Source organism: Triticum dicoccoides, chromosome 3A (assembly GCF_002162155.2).
Source record: "Triticum dicoccoides isolate Atlit2015 ecotype Zavitan chromosome 3A, WEW_v2.0, whole genome shotgun sequence".
NCBI classification, from domain to species: Eukaryota; Viridiplantae; Streptophyta; class Magnoliopsida; order Poales; family Poaceae; genus Triticum; species Triticum dicoccoides.
Genome location: NC_041384.1, coordinates 228,661,194 through 228,673,334, shown reverse-complemented (window position 1 = coordinate 228,673,334; position 12,141 = coordinate 228,661,194).

Sequence of the window (12,141 nt, the reverse complement as noted above, 5' to 3'; positions counted from 1 at the left end):
CGCATGAGGTCGAACTTTTGTTGAACGACATGTGACAGTGACCGGCCCTAACACAAACTAGGAGAAATACTTTCATGGCCAACACATATCCCTCGTTATCGGTCAAAGGGATGATATATACACTCTGAGAGCCCAAAGATATGCGTGTCATCACAAAAAACCGCACAAGGGAGACGTGGTCGATCAGAAGACCCCCCTATACACTGCATGTGGCCCAAAAATATGTATGGGTGGTGTGTGATGTGTTCAAATCCCCAATGCACAACTTTGATGGGGCACCAACTACATTACAAGCTGAACACCATACCCGACCCCAAGCCAGGTTCAATATGTACGATGTCGGTTCCCCAACTTCGAGGCGCGCGGGGGGGGGGGGTGTCGTCCAACGCATGCGCTCAAACTTTATTTGGTCTAACATAGCACACATAGCAATAGGAATCCATCATGATCAAACCCTTCTCGTATGTTGGGTCAAACAGATAGATTGTATAGGGCCCCCTCGTTATCGGATAAGGGTGATATATAGACCTCGGGGAGCCCACAGATATGTGCGGCGTCTATAAACCGCACAAGGGAGATGTGCTCAGTCAGAAAACCCGGCCCCCTATACCCTGCATGCGGCCCCAAAAAATGTACGTGTCTAGTGTGTGATTTGTTCAAATCCCAAAAGCACAAGTTCGATGGGGCACCAACTACATCAGTAACATTACCAATAAAAACATATTCTACAAATTAGCAAACAAGGATCCCAAGGTTTATATAATCATCATGATAGGTCACTATAGAGACATTTAGATGGTAAATGTCTATAATGATCATATCATGACGTTTAAATGAAGCTTGAGATATGCAACTTCCCACTGGGGTCACCCATCCTTAGACTAGTCCATCCCGAGCATGCTTAACTTCTGCATTCTCTTCGACTAGGTTAGCGGATAGGAAGCCGCCCCTTGTTGACAAGAATTGCCTCCTTGCCTTTAAGGCGTTTCACGCTGGTCACCGTATGGGACCTACTCCCTACTATCACACACGTTTGTGCTTTTGGAAACAGTGTGCAATATTTACATGGCCGGTGTGTCACCGCCTAGCCTTCCATGAGCACTAACACTGGCAGCGGGAAACCGATGGGAGAAGAGGCGGGAAACTGATGGGAGGAGTGGCGGGAAACAGTAGTGTGTTTGTATATATAACAACATTAATAGGGAAAACTTAGTAGAGAAGGAAGCGTGAGCTAGCACGACGCATGCGCACTATGCTTACCCATGGGTGACAGACGGTTGACCAGAACTGCTTTAAATATCCAAGGTTCGTTTGGCCTTTTTTATGAAGGAAATATGCCCTAGAGGCACTAATAAAGTTGTTATTTATATTTCCTTATATCATGATAAATGTTTATTATTCATGCTAGAATTGTATAAACCAGAAAGTTAGTACATGTTTGAATACATAGACAAAACAGAGTGTCCCTAGTATGCCTCTACTTGACTAGCTCGTTAATCAAAGATGGTTAAGTTTCCTAACCATAGATATGTGTTGTCATTTGATGAACAGGATCACATCATTAGAGAATGATGTGATGGACAAGACCCATCCGTTAGCTTAGCATTATGATCGTCTAGTTTTATTGCTATTGCTTTCTTCATGACTTATACATATTCCTCTGACTATGAGATTATGTAAATCCTGAATACCAGAGGAACACCTTCTGTGCTATCAAACATCACAACATAACTGTGTGATTATAAATATGCTCTACATGTGTCTCTAAAGGTGTTTGTTGAGTTCGCATAGATCGAGATTAGGATTTGTCACTCCGTGTATCGGAGAGGTATCTCTAGGCCCTCTCGGTAATGCACACCACTATAAGCCTTGCAAGCAATGTAACTAATGAGTTAGTTGCGAGATGATGCATGACGGAATGAGTAAAGAGACTTGCCAGAAACGAGATTGAACTAGGTATGATGATACCGATGATCGAATCTCGGGTAAGTAACATACCGATGAAAAAGGGAATAACGTATGTTGTTATGCGGTTTGACCGATAAAGATCTTCATAGAATATGTAGGATCCAATATGAGAATCCAGGTTCTGCTATTGGTTATTGACCAGAGATATGTCTCGATCATGTCGACATAGTTCTCGAACTCGTAGGGTCCGCACACTTAACGTTCGATGACGATTTGTATTATGAGTTATGTGTTTTGGTGACCAAAGTTTGTTTGGAGTCCCGAATGAGATCACAGACATGACGAGGAGTCTCGAAATGGTCGAGAGGTAAAGATTGATATATTGGATGAACGTATTCGGACACCGGAAAGGTTTCAGGACGTTTCAGATATTTATCGGGGAACCGAGGGGTTACCGGAACCCCCCGGGGAAGTTATGGGCCTTAATGGGCCATAAGGGAGTAGATGAGGGCAGGCAACAAGGTGGCGCCCCCCCCCCAAGGTAGTCTGAATTGGACTAGGGGGAGGGGGCGCAACCCCCTCTTTCCTTTCCCTCTCCCTCTCCTTCCCTCTCTTGGAATAGGAAAGGGAATCCAACTAGGATTGGGAATCCTAGTTGAACTCCCCCCTTGGCGCACCCACCTTGGCCGCTGGCCTCCTCCTCCCCCTTCTTTATATACGTGGCCAGGGGCACCCTAAAGACACATCAATTGTTCTTTAGCCATGTGTGGTTCCCCCTCCATAGTTTACCACCTCGGTCATATTGTCGTAGTGCTTAGGCGAAGCCCTGCACGGATCACATTACCAACACCGTCACCACGCCGTCGTGCTGATGGAACTCTCCCTCGACCCTCTACTGGATCAAGAGCTCGAGGGACGTCATAGTGCTGAATGTGTGCTGAACACGGAGGTGTCGTACGTTCGGTACTTGGATTGGTTGGATCATGAAGACGTTCGACTACATCAACCGCGTTACATAACACTTCTGCTTTCAGTCTACGAGGGTACGTGGACACACTCTCCCATCTTGTTGCTATGCTTCTCGTAGATAGATCTTGCATGATCGTAGGAATTTTTTGAATTACTACGTTCCCCAACATTTTATACATTATAATTAAGTTTTATAAGAATTAATTTAATGTGCATAATTCAAATTACTGAACCAAAATGGCTACAAAAACCATACATGTGTCCTTGGATGCATGTTTAGGTCCCATGCAAATAATGAGAATGAATTACAACTGTCTCGGTGTTTGGCTCGGCCTCGGACATTGAGAATCTCGGTTTTTAAATCCCCATAAATCCAAAACTCACCCGAAAATCGTGAAACTTGGCATGGTGTCACGACATGGCACATATATGTCGAGGAAAGAAATTGTTCATTTTGGGGCAAGTTTTATTACAAGCCATTTATAAACCGGAGCTTCTCTCCAGAAGCCTCATGGTTTCGATAGGGAAACATGTCCCCCTTGTGGGCAAAACGATAATCACGGCCTCATTTCGCCTTGTATTTTTTTACAGGAAACATGGAATGACAGGATATCCGTGTTGAAATTTAAAATTATTCAGGATTTGTTTGGCCTTTTGATACATTAATTGAGTTTCCTAGGCATTTAATGTCCATATTTCAAATATGAACTACAGATACATTCCCCAGTTCACCAAAATAGCTAGAAAATTCATACATGTGTTCTTGGGTGCATGTTTAGGTCCCATGCAAGGAATGGGAATGAATTGCAACCGCACCGGCATCCTGGCTCATCCTCAAACATTTGGAATCTCGATTTTTAAATCCCTGTAAATCCAAAACTAACCAGAAAATCATGAAAGTTGGCATGGTGTCACGTCATGGCACATATATGTCGTGGTAAAAACATTGTCCAATTTGGGCCAAGATTTATTACAAACCTCTTACAAACTGGAGCCTCTCGCAAGAAACCTCGTGGTTTCTATAGGGAAACGTGTCCCCTTGTGGGCGAAACGATAATCACTCCCTCTTCTAGCCTTATATTTTCTTCTACATGCGACATGGAACAATGGGAGATTCGCGCTGAACTTTGAAATTATTCAGGGTTCATTTGACCTTTTTATTCATTAATTGAGTTTTCTAGGCATTTAATGTCCATAATTCAAATCCAAACTACAAATATATGCTCCAGTGCACCAAAATGGCTAGAAAATTGTACATGTGTCCTTTGGGTGCATGTTTAGATCCCATGGAAGGAATGGGAATGAATTCAACCGTCTCGGTGTCCTGGCTCAACCTCAAACATTGCAAATCTTGGTTTTTAAATCTCCGTAAATCCAAAAATCGCCAGAAAATCATGAACCTTCGCATGGTGTCATGATGTGGCACATATATGTCGTGGTAAAAAAATTGTCCATTTTGGGCCCATCTATATTACAAGACTCTTACAAACCAAAGCCTCTTGTGGGTGAAACGATAATTGCTGCCTCTTCTCACCTTGTATTTTGTTTTCTACGGGCAACATAGAATAACAAGAGTGTCGTGCTGAAATTTGAAATTGTTCAGGGTTCGTTTGGCCATTTTATATATTAATTCAGTTTTTAGGCATTCAATGTAGTCCATAGTTCAAATTTGAACTACAAGCACATGCTAAAGTGAAGCAAAACGGGTGGAAAATCATGCATGTGTCATTGGGTGCATGTTTAGGTCTCATTGAAGGAATGGGAATGAATTACAAATGTCTCGCCGTCCTAAAACATTGAGAATCTCGGTTTTTTAATCCGAGTAAATCAAAAACTCACCCAGAAAACATGAAACTTGGCATGGTTTCATGGCATGACACATATATCCCATGGTAAAATATCATCCATTTTGAGACAAGGCGCACACAGTAATAGCCAACGGTCCTTTTGAAACAAATAGCTGACACATTGATATCGCAAATGGTTGTATTATATGAACCGTGTGTTCCCGTGGATAGTACTACCTATGTCCTCGTTCATTGGTCATCTTTTTATTTTGTGCCAAAATTTAACCATACTCAGTGGCGTGCGTGCATCTGTTTGATTAGACGGGGCGAGCAAGAGAAGTCCGCCATGCAGGCTGGACGGGACGCGTGCAAGCAGTCTGTCACGCAGGCTCGACAGGACGCATGCATCATGTCCACCTCGTAGGCTCGACTGGACACGTGCGAGAAGCAAGGCCGTCCATGCTCACAGGGAAGAGAGCTCTTTGACCTCCATCCATCAGCCGTCCGCCTCGCTCACAACTTCTCCATTAATGGAGGCCGAGCCGCTGTTTAACACACAGTTAATTAAAGCACCTAGACGGAGGGTGTTTGCTTGTGATCCCATGGCCCCTCTCAACGTTAGCATTTGCTTTGTTCGTGTTTTCAACTCATATTCCGGATAATTTAAAATGCCACATAGGGCAAAAAATAATACGACGACGAATAAAATGGCAACGGATAATACGATGACAAATTTACTATGACGCGGATAATAATTGTCTTACATATTCTGGATAATTTAAAATACCACATGCGGCAAAGCCCGGAAGACACGAGGGCAAGTTAAGAAGGAAATCGCAGACAATGATCTGGCTCGCTACTGTCTCCACTCCTCGATGGATCGCCACGCGACGACATCCTCTAGCTCCTTCCAATTCCTCACAACTTTTCTTGACAGCAGCCATGGATTCCGCCACCTCCTGCTCGCTCTCGATTCGAAGCTTCCTCAAGTCACCCATCAGTTCCTCGACGACCTCTTTTAGAGTCATCCTCGAGGCATTGCTCTGCTCATGCAGCATCTTCCAGTCGGCGGCCTCCTCCTTATTCTTGGTGAGCGCCTTGCGGAGCTCCGCATTGTCACCCATGAGTTGCTCGACGAGGCTGGTCGCCATCTCAACCGAGGCATCGCTGATCTCGAGTAGCTTCATCAAGCCGTCGACCAGCTCCTGCTGCTTAATGAGGCCAGCGAGAATGTCTTCGTCGCTGGCCAAGGACTTCAGCAACGCCAGCTTATTGTGATCGCAGATGAGGTGAGTGCGCTTGTGAGAGCCCTCATGTGCCGGTGAGAGCTCGCTTGAGGGCTCCACGGCGCGCCGGGATATCTCTGTTGCGGCTGCGCATAGCGGCGGGACCTCTCTAGTGCTTCCACGGCCTTGGTCTTTGCTCCCTGGTTATATGTCCACCCAAAACTCCTCCTACCAGTCATGGCGGAACGACTTGATAGGAAAGGCCGGTTTTGTGGGCGATGAGCCATGGCGGAACCAGGAAAGTTGAATAAGGGGGGCCAAGTGTTGTTTAGCTTTGTTGGGTGATAAGTCCCCAACGTATCTATAATTTTTTATTGTTCCATGCTATTATATTATCTGTTTTGGATGTTTTATATGCATTAATATGCTATTTTATGTGATTTTTGGGACTAACCTATTAACCTAGAGCCCAATGCCAGTTTCTGTTTTTCCTTGTTTTAGAGTTTCGCAGAAAAGGAATACCAAACGGAGTCCAATAGGAATAAAACTTTCGCGATGATTTTTCTTGGACCAAAAGACATCCAGGAGACTTGGACTGCAAGTCAGAAGAGCCACGAGGCGGCCACAAGGTTGGAGGGCACGCCCCCGGCCTTGTGGGCCCCTCAGTGACCCCCTGACGTAGATCTTCCTCCTATATATATTCTCAAATACCCCGAAAACTTCGAGGGGAGCCACAAAACCACTTTTCCACTAGCGCGACCGTTTGTACCTGTGAGATCCCATCTTGGGGCCTTTTCCGACATCCCATCGGAGGGGGATTTGATCACCGAGGGCTTCTACATCAACACCATTGCCTCTCCGATGAAGCGTGAGTAGTTTACCATAGACCTATGGGTCCATAGCTAGTAGCTAGGTGGCTTCTTCTCTCTCTTTGGTTCTCAATACCATGTTCACCTCGATGTTCTTGGATATCTATTCGATGTAATACTCTTTTGCGGTGTGTTTGCCGAGATCCTTGAACATTATTTGAATCTCCTCGGAATTCTTATATGCATGAATTGATATCTTTGCAAGTCTCTTCGAACTATCGATTTGGTTTGGCTAACTATATTGTTTTTTCTTGCAATGGGAGAAGTGCTTATCTTTGGTTCAATCTTGCGGTGCCCGATCCTAGTGACAGAAGAGGAACTGACACGTATTGTATTGTTGTCATCGAGGATAACAAGATGGGGTTTTCATCATATTGCTTGAGTTAATCCCGCTACATCATGTCATGTTACTTAATGTGTTACTATGTTCTTGTGAACTTAATACTCTTGATGCAGACAGGAGTAGGTCGATGTGTGGAGTAATAGTAGTAGATGCAGAATCGTTTCGGTCTACTTGACACGGACGTGATGCCTATATTCATGATCATTGCCTTAGATATCGTCATAACTTTGTGCTTTTCTATCAATTGCTTGATAGTAATTTGTTCACCCACCGTAATAATTTCTATCTTGAGAGAAGCCTCTAGTGAAACCTATGGCCCCCGGGTCTATTTTCCATCATATAAGTTTCTGATCTATAATTTTAGTTTCCGATTTACTTTCTTTGCAATCTTTTAATTTCCGTTCCATAAACCAAAAATACCCAAAATATTATTTTACCATTTATCCATCTATATCAGATCTCACTTTGCAAATAACCGTGAAGGGATTGACAACCCCTTATCGTGTTGGGTGCAAGTTGGTGTTTGTTTGTGCAGGTATTCGGTGGCTTGTCGTGTTGCCTCCTACTGGATTGATACCTTGGTTCTCAAAACTGAGGGAAATACTTACTCTACTTTGCTGCATCACCCTTTCCTCTTAAAGGGAAAAACTAACGCAAGCTCAAGAGCTAGTAAGAAGCATTTCTGGCGCCGTTGCCGAGGAGATCTACGCCAAGCCAAGATATACCAAGTACCCATCATAAACTCTCATACCTCGCATTACATGATTCACCATTCGCCTCTCATTTTCCTCTCCCCCACTTCTAAAATGATTTTCGAATTGATTTGCCTTTTCTTCGCCCTTCTTCCGTTCGTCTTCTTCTTTTGCCTTTCTCGCTTCTATGGCTAGTCCTCCCATCCTTGTTAGCACTCTCGATAATGAGGTTCTCAACTTTAAACAAAGGGAAGGAGAGAATTTAAAGATGCTTGGTATAGAATTTGCAATGCTCAAAATAGATCTACTCGAAAGCAATCTACTTCTGTTCTTCTTCACAATTTTATGTAGGAGTTACTCCTTGGAATACATATGATCTAGATACCATTACTCGGGGGAATTTCTTGGGGAGCCATACTTTTGATTCTTACAATGCCATGATAGATTTTCTAGGCCCACCACCTCTTTTGGTTAATGGAACTATTTTAACCTTGGAACATGTGATGCAAAGATTAGATATTATTGAAAATAAAATTTCTACCATAGAGTTGATTGAACATTTGGGTAAAAAGATTCATAATCATATTACTCAATATGGATCTAAGGTAGGAGTTACTCTAAAGAGCCTTAAGGAAAAGGAACCCATAGTTAATGAAAAAGATAGATCAAGATTCTACTAGAATTGGCAAACTAGAAGATATTATTACCAACTTGGGTTCCGCTTTTCCTCCGTTAAAACAACTCCAAATATTCCTCCTAAGATTGCTAAGATTTCTTATGTTCCTAAAATTAAGGGCGAATCCTCTAGTAAAAAACAATGAAGATCTCAAATCAATTAGTGTTCACCCCAATTTTTTCGATGTTATTAAGGAACCTATTGTCACGAATGAATTTCTTGATTTCTTGCCTAGGAGTTTGATCATTTATAAAACTAAAGAATATTCTAAGAATCATAAGTGTGGCAATTGAGGAATTGCATGCCAAAGATGACAATACTTAGATCTATTCATGTTTTATGCCTAGCTAAGGGCATTAAACAATAGCGCTTGTTGGGAGGCAACCCAATTTTATTTTTGTTTTTGCTTTTTAGATTCTGTTTTGCAATAAATTTTTCATCTGGCCTCTTGTTAGATGTGGTTTTATGTTTTAATTAGTGTTTGTGCCAAGTAAGACCTTTGGGATAGCTTACAGTGATAGTTGATTTGATCCTGCTAAAAAATAGAAACTTTTGCACCGAGGAGATTAGATTTTGTTTTTAACACAAGCGCGATAAAATACTGATTCTTTTGGCAGAGCATTTATAAACAAATTTCCTAGGACTTCCTAATTTCGCAGGATTTTTGGAGTTACAGAAGTATTTGTAACATCCAGATTTCTATAGACTGTTCTGTTTTTTGATAGATTCTGTTTTTTGCAGGTTGTTTGCTTATTTTGATGAATCTATGGCTAGTATGGGGGGGGGGTATGAACCATGAAAAAGTTGTAATACAATAGATATTACACCAATATAAATAAAGAATGAGTTCACAACAGTACCAAAAGTGGTGATTTAGTTTCTTATACTAAAGGAGCTTATGAGATTTTCTGTTGAAGTTTTGTGTTGTGAAGTTTTCAAGTTTTGGATAAAGATTTGATGGACTATGGAATAAGGAGTGGCAAGAGCCTAAGATTGCGGATGCCGAAGTCACCCAAGGTAATATTCAAGGAGGCCAAAGGGCCTAAGCTTGGGGATGCCCCGGGAAGGCATCCCCTCTTTCATCTTCGTGTATCGGTAACTTTACTTGAGGCTATATTTTTATTCACCACATGATATGTGTTTTGCTTGGAGCGGCATGTATGATTTGAGTCTTTGATTTTTAGTTTTCCACAATCATCCTTGCTGTACACACATTTTGAGAGAGACATGCATGAATTTTGATTTATTAGAATGCTCTATGTGCTTCACTAATATTTTTTGAGCTAGGCAAAATTGCTCTAGTGCTTCACTTATATCTTTTTAGAGCACGACGGTGGTTTTATTTTATAGAAATTGATGAACTCTCGTACTTCACTTATATTATTTTGAGAGCCTTTAGAACAGCATGGTAATTTGCTTTGGTTATAAAATTAGTCCTAATATGATAGGTATCCAAGAGGGACATAATAAAAACTTTCATATAGAGTGCATTGAATACTATGAGAAGTTTGATTCCAGATGATTGTTTTGAGATATGAAGATGGTGATATTAGAGTCCCGAAGCATGCACGTATGGTGAACCGTTATGTAACGAAGTTGGAGCATGAGATGTTTTTTGACTATCTTCCCTATGAGTGGCGGTCGGGGACGAGCGATGGTCTATTCCTACCAATCTATCCCCCTAGGTTCATGCACATAGTACTTTGTTTCGATGACTAATAGATTTTTGCAATAAATATGTGAGTTCTTTATGACTAATGTTGAGTCCATGGATTACACGCACTCCCACCTTTCTGTCATTGCTAGCCTCTCTAGTACTGTGCAACTTTTGCCAGTACCATAAACCCACCACATATCCTTCCTCAAGACAGCCACCATACCTACCTATTATGGCATTTCCATAGCCATTCCGAGATATATTGCCATGTAACTTTCCACTGTTCCGTTTATTATGACACACATCATCATTTTTTTATACATGTCGCTCTTGATTCATCGCACATCCCGGTACACCGTCGGAGGCATTCACATAGAGTCATATTTCTATTCTAGTATCAAGTTGTAATTTTCGAGTTGTAAGTAAATAAAAGTGTGATGATCTTCATTATTAGAGCATTGTCCCATGTGAGGAGAAAAAGAGAAAGGCCAAAAAAAGGAGAAGGCCCAAAAAAGAGAGAAAAAAATAAGAGAAAAAGAGAGAAGGGACAATGTTACTATCCTTTTTGCCACACTTGTGCTTCAAAGTAGTACCATGATCTTCATGATAGAGAGTCTCCTATGATATCACTTTCATATACTAGTGGGAATTTTTCATTATAAAACTTGTCTTGTATATTCCAACGATGGGCTTCCTCAAAATGCCCTAGGTCTTCGTGAGCAAGCAAGTTGGATGCACACCGACTTAGTTTTATTTTTGAGCTTTCTTAAACTTATAGTTCTACTGCATCCGTTGCATAGAAATCCCTACTCACTCACATTGATATCTATTAATGGGCATCTCCATAGCCCATTGATACGCCTAGTTGATGTGAGACCTTCTCCTTCTTTTTATCTTCTCCACAACCACCGTCTATTCCACCTATAGTGCTATGTCCATGGCTCACGCTCATGTATTGCGTGAAAGTTGAAAAGGTTTGAGAACATCAGAAGTATGAAACAATTGTTTGGCTTGTCATTGGGGTTGTGCATGATTTGAATATTTTGTGTGATGAAGATGGAGCATAGCCAGACTATATGATTTTGTAGGGATAAGCTTTCTTTGGCCATGTTATTTTGACAAGACATAATTATTTGTTAGTATGCTTGAAATATTATTGTTTTTATGTCAATATTAAATTTTTGTTTTGAATCTTACGGATCTGAACATTCATGCCACAATAAAGATAATTACATGGATAAATATGTTAGGTAGCATTCCACATCAAAAATTCTAGTTTTATCATTTACCTACTCGAGGACGAGCAGGAATTAAGCTTGGGGATACGTCTCCAAGGTATCTATAATTTTTTATTGTTCCATGCTATTATATTATCTGTTTTGGATGTTTTATATGCATTAATATGCTATTTTATATGATTTTCGGGACTAACCTATTAACCTAGAGCCCAGTGCCGATTTCTATTTTTTCCTTGTTTTAGAGTATCGCAGAAAAGGAATACCAAACGGAATAAAACTTTTGCGATGGTTTTTCATGGACTAGAAGACACCCAGGAGACTTGGAGTGCAAGTTAGAAGAGCCATGAGGCAGCCACAAGGGTGGATGGCGTGCCCAGGGGGTAGGGCACGCCCCCGACCTTGTGGGCCCCTCGGTGACCCCCTGACCTAGATCTTCCTCCTATATGTATTCTCAAATACCCCAAAAACTTCCAGCCACAAAACCACTTTTCCACCACCGCAACCTTCTGTACCCATGAGATCCCATCTTGGGGCCTTTTCCAGCATCCTGCCGGAGGGGGATTCGATCATGGAGGGCTTCTACATCAACACCATTGCCTCTCTGATGAAGCGTGAGTAGTTTACCACAGACCTACGGGTCCCTAGCTAGTAGCTAGATGGATTCTTCTCTCTTTGATTCTCAATACCATGTTCTCCTAGATGTTCTTCGAGATCTGTTCAATGTAATACTCTTTTGCGGCATGTTTGCCGAGATTCGATGAATTGTGGATTTATGA